Source organism: Cannabis sativa, chromosome 1 (genome assembly GCF_029168945.1).
Source record: "Cannabis sativa cultivar Pink pepper isolate KNU-18-1 chromosome 1, ASM2916894v1, whole genome shotgun sequence".
In the NCBI taxonomy this organism is placed as follows: domain Eukaryota; kingdom Viridiplantae; phylum Streptophyta; class Magnoliopsida; order Rosales; family Cannabaceae; genus Cannabis; species Cannabis sativa.
The window spans coordinates 18,336,920-18,351,119 of NC_083601.1; positions in this window are offsets into that span (position 1 = coordinate 18,336,920).

A 14,200-nucleotide genomic window follows, 5' to 3' on the forward strand; every position below is an offset into this window, starting at 1 on the left:
ATGGAGGTGACTAAGGATCTAGAACGGTCAATTACTAAATTTTGGTAGCATACAAATAACTCTCAAGGTAAAGGTATTCATTGGATGGGTTGGGATAAGATGACTAAGCATAAAGACTCGGGTGGATTGGGATTTAGAGATTTTCATGATTTTAATCCTGCTATGTTGGGTAAACAAGATTGGAGATTTTTAACTCAACCAAATAGCTTGGTTAGCAAACTTTACAAAGCTCGGTATTTTCCTTTGGGCAATTTTCTTGATACTAGTCTAGGGAATAATTCAAGCTTTATTTAGAGAAGCATTTGGGAGGCCAAGAATCTGCTTTCTATTGGGATGAGATGGGCAATCGGTTCAGGTGATAGTGTTAGCATTTTGGGGCAGCCTTGGTTGTTTGATGATGCAAATCCTTTTATTACTTCCGATTCACTGTCACTGATTGGTAATAAAGTTTCATCTCTAATGAAAAGTAATGAGCGAGCTTGGGATATGGAGATCATAACTGATTTGTTTGATACTTGAGATCAAGCTTGTATTCTCAACATTCCTTTGAGCAACAACCAGAGTGAAGATAGAATTTATTGGTGCAAAGAAGCGTCTGAGATGTATACTATTTGAAGTGCATACAAGTTGTTGCAATTGCAGAAACAAAGATGGCATCCTGCTGATAGTGGTAGCTTGTGGAATAAATTGTGGAAAATTAAAGTTCCACCAAAGGTTCTCAACTTGCTTTGGAGAGCTCTGTCCCAATGCTTGCCAACTTTGAGTCAATTACATGTTAAACATGTTCAAGTACAAAGAACATGCCCTGTGTGTAATATGGATGATGAAACAGAGTTTCATGCTCTGGTTTCATGTCTTTTTGCTACTCAGTGTTGGCAGGTGGTGTTGCCTAGTTTTTTTGCTGCAAATATCACTGATTTTACAACCTGATTTGATCGAATTTGTGCTTCTTTCAGCAGTGAAAAATGGGGTGAGATTGCCATGATTTGTTGGTCTTTATGGGGGGTGAGGAACAATTTGGTTTGGCAGGGTAAAAGACGCACGGTGGCAAGTGTTGTGTCTGCAACTTCTCAGTATTTTATGCAATGGATGAATGCTCAAGATAAGTCAAACATCGCTCATTATCCCTCAAATATTACAGGTGATGGGGCGGTTTCTTGGGTTAAGCCTATTGAGAATGTACTCAAAATCTCAGTTGATGCAGCAACTTTTGACCACAGTTCATCATATGGTTTCGGGTTGGTGGCAAGGGATCACCACGGGTACTTGGTGGAGGCCAAAACAGTCTATCGCAGGGGTACAATGGCACCAGATATGGCTAAAGCTTTAGCCATTAAAGAGGCGTTAAGTTGGATCAAGGATCATGAATGGCATAATGTTGAACTCGAGCCCGATTGTCTCTCAATTGTCCAAGCTATTCGAAGTAACATCACCATGGTTTCACCTCTTGGGGGAGTGATGATGGACTGTCGAAAGCTTCTATCTATTTTAAATAATGTTTCTTTGTTTTTCATTAAACGATCTGCTAATATGATTGCGCACAGCTTTGCTAGAGCATCATATTCTTTTCCAGATCGAGTTTTCAGTGGGAGGGATGTTCCTACTGAATTACAATCTTGTCTTTTGGTTGATTTAGCAAATTAATAAAATTCCAATTTGCATTAAAAAGAAAGATAGAAATTGTAAAGTCCTTTTTTGGCAAGTTAGTTGACAAAATATTTTTTCTTTTATGGTAAGATTCTTTTGCATTCATAACCGATTTCTTACCTTGTTTAGTCGGTTTATAGTTGCTCTTTTCCTTGTTAGGAAAGTTGCACTTTTCAGCTGAACTTTCCTTTGTTTGGAAACTTCTTAAAAGAGAAGCAATTCTCTTTTGGGAAAGTTGTCTTTTTTAGGGAAACTTTGATTATTGCCTTTTCCTTATTGATTTCGATTGTATCTTGATACAATCAGAATATCTAATCTGTTTTTGGCAGGAATCAAGCATTGATAGAGGATCGGACCCGATTATAGCAAGTTTCCCGTTTCTGGTCTGATCTGCTGCGTCAGCATCCGAATCTAATGCTGCAGATCGTGTTTTCTTAGGAAAGTTTTTGTACAGCTGTAGATTCGATCTTGTGACTGTCTCTAAGGTTTCTATGTTCTATAAATAGAGCCTAGAGAGCAGTCATTCGAATCATCTCTTCCATTATTCATTTTTTGCATTTATCTTTTGAGAGAAGAGAGTTTCTTTGTTTTGTGAGAGCCTAGTTGTTCATCTAGGTTCTAGTTGTTTATTTCTGTTCTTACTCTGTCCTAGAGGTTGTGAAGAACTACTTGACTGAACAAGAGATTGGTCTTCGTGAGAAGACTTGATAAAGCCTTACTTCGGGAGGAAGTAAGCACTTGGTCTTCGGGAGAAGACTTGTTGAAGCCTTACTTCAGGAGGAAGTAAGCACTCACACTTCAAAGACGAAGGGAGTTCGGGCTTGAAGGTGTTTCAAGAAGTCAGATTCATAAAGTGGATTACAAAGGATTGCGGCAATACTTTAGAGGGAGTCTAAACTTGTTTAAGTCAATTGTCTTTGTAATTTTGATACTTTATTAATTGATTTCATTCTCTGGGCGTGGCCCCGTGGACTAGTAGTGTTCGGGAGAACACTGATACCACGTATAAATCTCTTGTGTCAAGTTATTTATTTTTCTGCAAATATTTTATATTCTGCCTGTTCTGTTTTGTTACTGCAAAACTGTTTTCTACAATAACAGATTTACATTCTGCTTTTGCAGACGCATACAGTTTTATATTTTTGTATATATAATTGACATTTGCAAAAACACGGTTTTTCAATTGGTATCAGAGCAGGACACTAAACTCTTAGTGTGGTCCTATAACATTTTTGTGTTAAAATGTCATTTTTTGCAGAAGGAAGTTCTATTTCTAGACCACCGTTGCTTAATGATTCTAACTATCCTTATTGGAAAGTTAGAATGAGGGCCTTCATCAAATCTCAAGATGAGAAAGCTTGGAGGATGGCTTTATCAGGTTGGTCTCTTCCAGTTGAGACAGATTCTTCAGGTAATACTACTATAAAATCTGAACTGGAATGGTCTATTGAATATGATAAACTTTCTGCCTACAATAGCAAAACTTTGCATGCTATATTTAACAGTGTAGGTGAAGGTTATATTAAACTTATATCATCTTGTGTTTCTGCCAAGGAAGCTTGGGAGATCCTTCAAACTCAGTTTGAGGGAACTTCTGATGTTAAGCGCTCTAGATTCATTATGCTTCAAACTAAATTTGATGAGCTTAGGATGTTAGATAATGAAACCTTAACTGAATTCTATGATAAATTATCTGATATTGCTAATGAATATTTTGCTCTTGGTGAGAAACTTGATGACTCTGTTCTTGTGAGAAAAATTATTAAAGTTCTTCCAGAGAGGTTCAATACTAAGCTTTTGGCAATGGAGGAAGCTAAAGATTTTAGCACAGTGAAGGTAGAAGAATTGATGGGTTCCTTGCGTACTTTTGAATTAAATCAACAAATTAAACAAAAGGACAAACCCAAATCCATTGCCGATAAAGGTAAAAGTATCGCTTTGAAAGTTGCTGATAATGAAAATTCTGATAGTGAATGTGATGATGATGAGATTGCTTTATTAACAAAGAATTTTGAGAAATATATGAAAAAGATGGGAAATAAAAAGAATATCTCAAAATTTTCAAAGGGTAATACTCTTATTAAACCATCTGTTTCTAACAAAAAGGGAATTCAGTGCAGGGAATGTGAATGTTTTGGGCATATTCAATCTGAGTGTGCAAACACCTTGAAAAAGAATAAGAAAAGTTTCAATGTTACTTGGAGTGATGATGAAACCGAGAGTGATGAAGATAATTCTGAGAATGTTGCCCTAACTTCTGTTATGACTAATGTGTTGTGTGATTCACAGGTGAAAACTAGATTGGTATGTTTGAATAATACCACTATACAAGAGGAATCAGATTCGGATGAGTCTGAGATCTGTGAAGAGTCTCTTGCTGAATCATACAAAGTCATGTATGAAAAATGGATTCAGGTTACTTCTCAAAATAGAGAGTTGAATAAATTGAATAAAAAATTGTCTCATCAAATTGAAATGTGTGAACTAAAAATAAAAGAGTATGAGACAGATTTTTGTGTTAAAGATGAAAAAATCACTCTCTTAAAGAAGGAACTTGAAAATTTTAAGAAAAATGTTCAAATGCTTAACCCTGGATCTTATATTTTTGAAAAAGCTCAAAATGCAGGTCAAAGAGGTTTCGCTGGCATTGGATCAAATGGGATGGAAAGTTCTGGAATCACGAAGTTTGTGAAATCTAGTGTTCCAATGAATCTTCCTGAGGCTACAAATGTGAAGTCTGCTGCAACAGTTTCACAGCCTGTTGTAGCAGAAGCTGTTTCTGATGTTGCAAAATCTCTAGGAATTACGGAAAGAGTAAGATCTCAGGTAAAAATATTTGTGCCTACCTGTCATTTTTGTGGTAGAAAAGGACATATCAGACCTAAATGTTTCACGTTGAAAAATTTGTTTAAAACAAATTATTTTGGTAATTTGGAAAAAACTCAAAAGAAACATAAAGGTTTGAAACAAATATGGGTTAAGAAAAATTGTCTAGTTGGTTTTCTAATAAAAGTGCTGCATCTCAAATGTGGTATTTTGACAGTGGTTGTTCTAGACATATGACAGGTGACAAGGACTTTTTGACTAACATTCGACCTATGCAATGTGGAGAAGTCACTTTTGGCAATGGCTTACCTGGAAAAGTCGTTGGTATGGGAACTCTAAATTTTGAAGGGTTACCTAGACTGAAAAATGTGATGTTAGTTGAAGGACTAAAGGCTAATTTACTTAGCATTAGTCAAATTTGTGACCAAGGGTATACTGTCTCATTTGACAGTGATCATTGTTATGTACTTAATGATGATAATGAATGTATCTTGCAAGGATTTCGATCCAATGATAACTGTTATACCCTAACTCCTGTGTTTACTTGTCATTCAGCTATCAACAACACCTCGGATTTGTGGCATGCCAAGCTTGGGCATATTAATTATAAAAACCTGAAAAAATTGTCAAATGCTGGTATTGTTCGAGGTCTACCCAAGCTTGGTAAAGAAAGTGTTGGTAAGTGTGAACCATGTCAACTTGGGAAGCGATTAAAAATCACTCACAAACTTGTGTCTGATATCAATACCTCAAAAGTATTGGAGTTGCTTCACATGGATCTTATGGGTCCAATTCAAGTTGAAAGTTTAAATCGTAAACGATATATCTTTGTTTGTATTGATGATTTCTCTCATTTCACTTGGGTATATTTTTTAAGAGAAAAGTCTGACACTTTTGATGCCTTTAAAACTCTTTGTCTGAGATTAAGAGTTGAAAAAGGTTGTAATATTGGGAAAATTGTTCGAATTCGGAGTGATCATGGTAAGAAGTTTGAAAATTCTGTGTATGATGATTTTTGTAAGTCTACAGGTATAACTCATGAATTTTCAGCTCCCAAAAATCCTCAACAAGATAGAGTTGTTGAGAGGAAGAATCGAACATTGCAGGAAATGGCAAGGGTGATGTTAAATAGCAAGAAGTTGACAAAGCGTTTATGGGCTGAAGCTATTAACATAGCTTGCTATATAATAAACAGAGTGTTTATTCGTACAGGTACCTCAAAAACATCTTATGAAATCTGGAAAGGTAAATGCCCCAATGTAAGTCATTTTCATGTTTTTGGATGTGTGTGTTATGTTTATAGAGATCGTGAGCATATTGGTAAATTTGATGCTAAAAGTGATGTTGGTGTTTTTATTAGATATTCCTTAAACAGCAGAGCTTATCGTGTTTATAACATGAGAACTCAAACTGTTTTGGAATCAGCTAATGTGGTTGTTGATGATTTTAAAGATTTTTCAGAGTTTTCCACCGAAGCCAAGATAGATAGCTTTATGGATACTCCACCAGAAGCAGCAAAAGTAGATTCTGATGTAGCAGAACCCAACGCTGATGCTGCAAATGACGAATCTGCTGCTGCAACTGAGACTGGAGAACCAGAACCGTCTATCTTGACTCATCCAAACATCATCACTGATTCTATCCAGAAAAAACCAAGCACCAGAGTCAAATTGAATCATCGAAAAGATCTCATTCTTGGAAATCCTGAAGAAAGCATGGTAACTCGAAGAAGGTATGTTAATTTGATTAGCTATCTTTGTTTTGTTTCTCAATATGAACCGAAAAATGTGAAGGAAGCCATGACTTTTGAAGAATGGCTTAATGCAATGCAAGAGGAACTCAACCAATTTGTTCACAACAAGGTTTGGATTTTGGTCCGAAGACCAAAAGGTATCAATATAATTGGAACAAAGTGGATCTTTAAAAATAAAAGTGATGAGTTCGGTACAATTGTGAGAAACAAGGCCAGATTGGTGGCACAAGGATACACACAGGTAGAAGGTATTGATTTTGATGAAACTTTTGCTCCTGTTGCATAATAGAATCAATTCGTTTACTTTTGTGTATTGCTTTTAATTTGGATATTAAATTGTTTCAAATGGATGTAAAATCTGCCTTCCTCAATGGTATTTTGAGTGAGGAAGTTTATGTTGAGCAACCAAAAGGATTCGAAGATCCTCAATTTCCAGACCATGTGTATAAACTTGAAAAAGCTTTGTATGGTCTGAAACAAGCTCCTCGAGCTTGGTATGAAAGGTTAACTCAATTTTTACTTTCTCATGATTATCAAAGAGGTAGTGTGGATAAAACTCTTTTCATCAAGCATATAAAATCAGATTTTATCATTGCTCAAATTTATGTTGATGATATAGTTTTTGGTTCTACATCTAACCATGAAGTGCAGGTTTTTGTTGATCAAATGAAAAGTGAATTTGAAATGAGCATGGTTGGTGAGCTTACTTTCTTTTTGGGTCTTCAAGTTAGACAAATGGAAGGAGGTACATTTGTATCTCAAAGTAAGTATGCTAAGAACCTTGTCAAGAAGTTTGGTCTTGAATCGGCTAAGCAGGTAAGTACTCCAATGAGCACCACATTGAAATTGACAAAAGATGAGAATGGAGTAAAGGTAGACACTACACTTTATCGTAGTATGATTGGAAGTCTATTGTATTTAACTGCTAGTCGTCCAGATATTTGTTACAGTGTGGGTGTTTGTGCTAGATATCAAAGTAATCCTATGGAATCTCATGTATCTGCTGTAAAAAGGATTATTCGATATGTTAATAGTACTCTTGATTATGGAATTTGGTATTCTAAAGATACAAATTCTAACCTTGCTTGTTTTAGTGATGTAGATTGGGCAGGCAATGCTGATGATCGAAAGAGCACAAGTGGAGGTTATTTCTTTCTTGGAAATAATCTAGTATCTTGGGATAGCAAGAAATAAAATTCCATTTCCTTGTCCACAGCCGAAGCTGAGTACATTGCTGCTGGCAGTTGTTGTACTCAACTGTTATGGTTAAAACAAATGTTGATTGATTATGGATTTGAATTGGGTGTTTTAACTATCTTTTGTGATAACACTAGTGCCATAAATATTTCCAAAAATCCTGTTCAACATTCTAGAACAAAGCACATTGATATAAGGCATCACTTTATCAGGGAACTTGTTGAAAATAAATCTTTGCAATTAGAATATGTTGATACTGAAAAACAATTAGCTGATATTTTCACCAAGGCCCTAGACTCAAGTCGCTTTGACTCCCTCAGAAAGTCTTTGGGAGTTTGCATTGTCTAAATCTCTCTTGTTCATAATTCTGTACAATATTGTTAAGTTTTTCTTTTCTAGCATTTAATCTTCTTTCATTTTATTTTGACAAATTATGTTTATGCTTTGGGGTTATAATTAGTTAGGATCTCATTCTTATCATACTTTTTGAGGTTGAGTTAAAAGTTTCATGTTACTTTATTTGTGTCTGGGATTTCATAATGTTCTTATACAGAGTTGAGCAATTTTTGTTTCAGTTACTTGTCAGGCCCCTTGCTGGAATAGAGCTACCCATACTGAGGTGTGAAAGCCATCTTTTGAGTAAGCTGGAATATTGTAATTAGCAACTATGATGAGGATGCACTACCATAGAAAAGGGCTACCTTCAGTATGGTGTGATAGCATCCAGTTGCGGGATCAAATTGAAAAAGGCTAAAATGAAAAATCTTGCCAAGGACAATGATCCTATTTTCACTGCACACACTTATGTCTGACAAGTGTGTTCAATTTTGTAAGTCTACTCTACTAAAATAAATTAAAAATCCTGGTTCACAATTGTTAGTAACATGCATATCTTTTTCCTCAACATCAATTAAGTATGATTTGTTCTTGAAATACTAATTAATTATTCTCTTTCGAAAGCATAACATATATTTTTGTCATTTGTAATGATTTTTGATTAAATTGCTTGGTTTAGAATTTCTTATATTTATTGTACATCTTTTATTTTATTTTCAGTTCTTTAAAATTAAAAAATAAAAAATAAAGAGAGGGAGGTGTTGGTGACTTGATTCATGGGCTAAGGAAATTTTGTGCTTAATTGGTAAGTATCAATATTTATTCTTCCTTGATTTATTTTGATATGTTTCCATTTAAAGATTGATCTTTTATATGGTAATGTGTTTTTAATCTTGAAAGATTGTCTTATTTTTGGAAATTTTGTTGGTTATTCTAGTTTCCTTTTATTTTATTTTTTCTTAAAAAAAGAAAGGAGTTGGAAGAGAGTGGGTGGTTTCCTTTTTGTTCATGGGCTGGCGGTTACCTTTCAAAATTTCAAAATTGGTTTGCTTTTCTTTTCTTGCTTCCATGTTTATTTTTGTCATTTATACTCACCACCTACCCGTGTTGGATTTTATGCCCTAAATAAAACTCATTACAATCTGATTAGTTATCAATTTAGAAGTGAATTATGATTACATGTATGTTACATGTTACATGATTACATGTGCATATATATATATACTTGATATATGCACAAAATCAGTTAAATCCAGAACATATAGTTATTCACAATTACAGTATCGTCAATACAGTGGAATGTGATTGTGATTATATCATTCAAAAGATTTGGTCCTTGTTCGTCAGTGTTTTGGATTTACACTGATGTGATAATCAGCGATGAAGTATACTTACACTTGGAGTAAGTGTTATGTTCTTTCCAGAACATTGGCAAAGTATACTGGTTTCGAATGCATGGAGTATGCATTGGACTGGACCGATATTGAACTTGGTTAAAGATATTGTAAACTTACCGTTGTATATTTCCAAGTCAATGTCAGAAGTTGATCTTAGATTAAGAGAATCTAAATCCTGATATGCTTAGGCTCAATCTCAGGAGTGCTATTCTTGTTCTTTGATTTATTAGTTAAAGCCTACTTTTGGGTCAGGATAATACATATATTTTGGGAACATGATAGCATAACTGAATGGGAGTGCTAAACATAAATATGGAAATCTATAGCTTCTACTGGTGTATAGAAGTAAAGTGATGATTCCTTTTGAGCTTAGTTAAATAGAAGTAAATGGATGAGCTCTTGTTTCAGTGACTATATATTAGATCACTAAAACATCATTTACAGGTAACTAAGTGTTCAAATGGGCAAAATACATTGAGGGGTGTAAACGGTAAATTGGTCCCCTCTCGATGTAAATCATCTATATAGAGGATCTCTAAATCACATTAAGATTATAACAATGGTTAAATGAGATAGCATATTGATATCGTGAAACATATGATATGCTCTATATAAGTCTGAGAGTGCAATTCCAAGTTCTAAGAGTGAATTCAACGAGGAATTAATAAGTTAGGGATTTACTTGGTAAATCGGTTCAACTTATTGGAAGCTCAGAATATAGATCCATGGTTCCCATTCTAGTTGAGACTATACTGTTTGTAAGACTCTATAATTGATTTATGATTAATCACTATGTCTAATTTGTGAATTCTCACAGTTTAGGGATGAAATTGTAAATAAGAGGGTTTCTAGGTTTAATTATTAATTATGAGACTTTGCATGTCTAAATTAATAATTAATTTTAAATGGCAATATTATTTAATAATCTATTTTAGTTATTAAATAATTAGTTTTGGCATTTAAATGATTAGAATTGGAAAAATGGCATTTTTTGGAGAAATAGAAATAAAATTGAGGAAACTGCAAAATCCATGTGAGGCCCATACACACCATGGCCGGCCACATGATTTCATATTTCCCAATTATTATTTTTAATTTAATTTGCCATATAATTGCTAATCAAAGCCTAGCCTAAATAGGAAAGTGGTGAATCACACTAAATAAGGCAGTTATTCAATTACACAGAAAAGAGGAAACTGTTTATTTGGAAAGTTGTGGTCTTCCCTTTTCCTATTTATAGCCGCCCCCTCTCTTCTCTTGGTGTGCTTGAAAAAGAAAACTTTGCTTTGCATTGTGTGTCACACGAAATCAAGAGAGAAAACAAGAGAGAAATTTCGAAATTCCTAGTGAGAGAGAAGTGCCCACACACATCATTCAGTACCTCATTATAGTTTGGAAGACTGTGAAGGATCACATCCAACTGAAGAACTTTCGGGCTCAGATCTTGATTATACTCTGCTACAGACAGGAATCAAGGGTTAGAGATCTTAGTGGAAGGAGACATTAATTCCGCTGCAATCACTGTAAGTTATTCTTAACTTTTACGTGTTTAGTTCATCATTTTAGAAGTTCAATATTAGGTTGTTAAATCAACATACTTGTGAGTAGATCTAAGATCCTGGATAAATATAATACCAACAACTGGCACCAGAGCCATGGTAATTGATTTGCTTGCAAGAAATTTGGACTTAAAACGATTTGCTTGTGATTTGGATGGTTTCATGATGTGTCATATTGATGTTTGATTGATGTTTGTGAATTATGGGAAAAATAATTGATTGTCTGTATCTGGAATTATTTTTATTGGATAGTTTGGAAAATTCTAAGCAATTAACTTTTTTACAGAACTCGATTTCGATTTAATTTGAATTAGTTATGAATTTTTGAAAATCGGGAAAAATCTAGGTGGTGAGCACCTTCCCTACGCGCGCGGAAATCATGCGCAGGGGTGCTTGCGCCCAGTTTTCTGGGCTATGTCTCCCCTTCCACGCGCGCGGACAGCATGCTTTGCATGCTGTCCGTACCACCTGCTATTTTCTTCGTTTTCTTCGATTTTTCATGCTATTTCATGGAATTAAATTCCGATTTTTTGTGTAGTTTTGTATGTTGATTTTTGTTTTTCAAATTTCAAATCTAATTATCAGAAATAAATTAATTTTAATTTTTAAAATTAATTTTAGATATTAGTGCAATTTGATTTTGAAAATGGGAAAAATCAAGTTTTGCTTACCTCTTTTCTTATTTCTTTTAAAATTTGATTATTTTATTTTTTTTAAGGTCAGATATTAATTTTTTTTGGTAACTTGACCTTAATTAAAATAAGATCAAAATAATCATGATAATTTTAAAAGAGGAAATAAGGTATTTTTGTTAACTTTTAAATTTTGTTATTTTTCAATTAAATTAAATTGTAAAATAAGAAAAGGGTATGTATTTACCATTTTCTATTTTATTATTTGATTTATTAAATAACATGAAATTTAAAAGGAAAGTTAGCAATTTAATTTTGAAATGCATTTAGGTTACCCAAAACCTAATTTTTTCAAAATGGTAGGTTTAATTTTAATTTTATTTTTCGAAATATAGATTTAAAATTAAATAAATCCTACATCCAACTATCCAGATCTAACCTTGTTGCAGGAGTATGTGTTTTAGATTGTTTGTAAGTTTTTCTAAAACCTATTATTACTTGATCTAAATTGCCAGGGTTAACTTGTTGACAGATCAAATGATCTGATTTTAACCCATGGTTCAATTGATGATAGATCAAGTAGATAATTTGTAACAGGTAATTTTTTACAAACTTCTTTCATCTGTGTATGACCTAGTAACATGATAGGATCCATCCAAATCTGTGTGCCTGTGTGAGCCTATATGTTTAATTTCTATTATAGATACATATAGGTTGTTGTTGCTAAATAAAATGTCATAACCTGATAGATATTATTTAGGCTCATTTAGTTAATGGGCCTATTCAATTAATAATAGTTGTTCATTTTAAGGTTAAATTCATCTCTTTTGGGCCTTGTGTGAGAGTTGGGAGCCTTAGAAGTGGGTGCGACATACTGGACCCAGCCTCCCCTCACATGAACAACCCCAATTGTGAAGGCCCATTTGCCTGATTTGGATAACTGTGCTAGGTTAATTATATTAGTTTGACCTAATAAAATTGAATAGCAACATAATTAATTTCTTCGAAATTAATTTAAGAAAAAAACATAGTTTAATGAATTTCATTTCTAGATAAACTATTTGCATTTTTCTTGTATTTAATTAAATAAAGAATTTTAACTAACTAGATTCTTTCTGAAACTTACTTTTATTATTTCATTAAATATTCTTATTTAAGTTATGAATTAGTAATTACTAATTTTTCCTTTTAACTTAAATTTGAATATATTTTGATAATAATATTAAGCTGAGGAATTCTAGGAATTAGTTATTGAAGATTCTTAAAAGATATTATTTTAAGTTGGTTTTAAACTTAAAAAGGGAATATCTTTAAATTAGGTAGTTACCACCTAATTTTGATATTTAATTAAATGATGTTTGGAAAAATTTTAAGTTTGTAAATTATAGATTCTTTCTATAATAACTTAAATCAGACATTTTCCAGATCTTGAAAAGATACTTAGTAGAATTGAGATATTTTCTAGATAGTTATTTCCATACTAATTATTGTTATTTCTAATATAGGAAAATATCATTGATTGTGAAATTAATTGTTTAATAATTAATTTTGGTACAATTCAATTAAGGATATTTTTCCTTGTATTAAATTGGAAATTAATGATTAAGCCTTCTCTATACTTAATTATTTATTTCCTGAATTTAATACATTTAATTAAATTGAAAATTAAATGTCTAAGTTGATTTTCATAATGATACTTAGATATTGTTATTTTCATGATATTTAATTAAATAAGAAAATTATTTTAAGTTGGGTATTTCCATAACAACTTAAATTTGAATAATTTTCAAAATATATTCTATTTATTTTATTAATCATTTTTCAAAATTGCATTTGATTATGCAAGATGATTTTGAATTTATCTTGAAAGATAGATTGAAGTTGTAAATTAATTATTTTAATTAATTTTGAATCAACTTAAATCAATAATTTTTTCATTTAATGATTAATTTAAAATAAACGAACTGAAATATATTGTTAGAAATTGGATTAATTAGTCAAGAAAATCTAGATAGATAATATTTTTGCTTGAGGTATTTTTTCTAAGTAAAGTTTGATTTATTTTAAATGTATTTCGAAAATTGTATATTTTGGAAATACAATATATATATTTGTAGAAAATTTTAATTTGAGTTGCAAATTAATTTAAATTAATACAACTTAAATTAAGTAATTTTCTTAATATTTGTTGGAAAATTAACACTAAGATGGAAATAATTCATTTTATTTTCTTAACCATCTAAGTTTAATTTTACAAATATTAAATTAAATTTTATTTAGATTCTATTCTAAATTTAAAATTTAATAAATATATATATAGATTTAAAATAAATAAATAATAGAAGAAAATACAATTTAAATAATGAGCTTTATTATTTAAAGATATTCGATCTCCATTGTTGGTTTTACATAGCTATTGTTTTAGTGAGTAATCCTCCCTAATGGAGGAACGTTCATTAGCAAGTTAGCACCGTTTAATCTCGAAAGATAAATATGTTTGTAAGTGTTTTATATTGGTATTAATCACCCTAATGGTGGGTACTGTATAAGACTTACAAACATATGAAACAATGGTAGAAGCTCATGAAATAAGAATGACCTTGACTCTCGCCTAAACGGGACAACGTCGGATTCTCTTTTCGATCGAATAAAAGGTTGCTAGAATGTTTGCCATTTTAGATGAGCTGACAACTCTATTCGATGAATGATAGCTTTGATTCTCGCCTAAACGGGACACTGATATCAATTTGTTGAAAACCTTGGAAATTATTTAGGATTGAATTTTTTTTTGTATTTTCTCTAGTCATTCCTAATTGCTGTATGCCAATAATTTCTAAATAAGATTTTGTGATA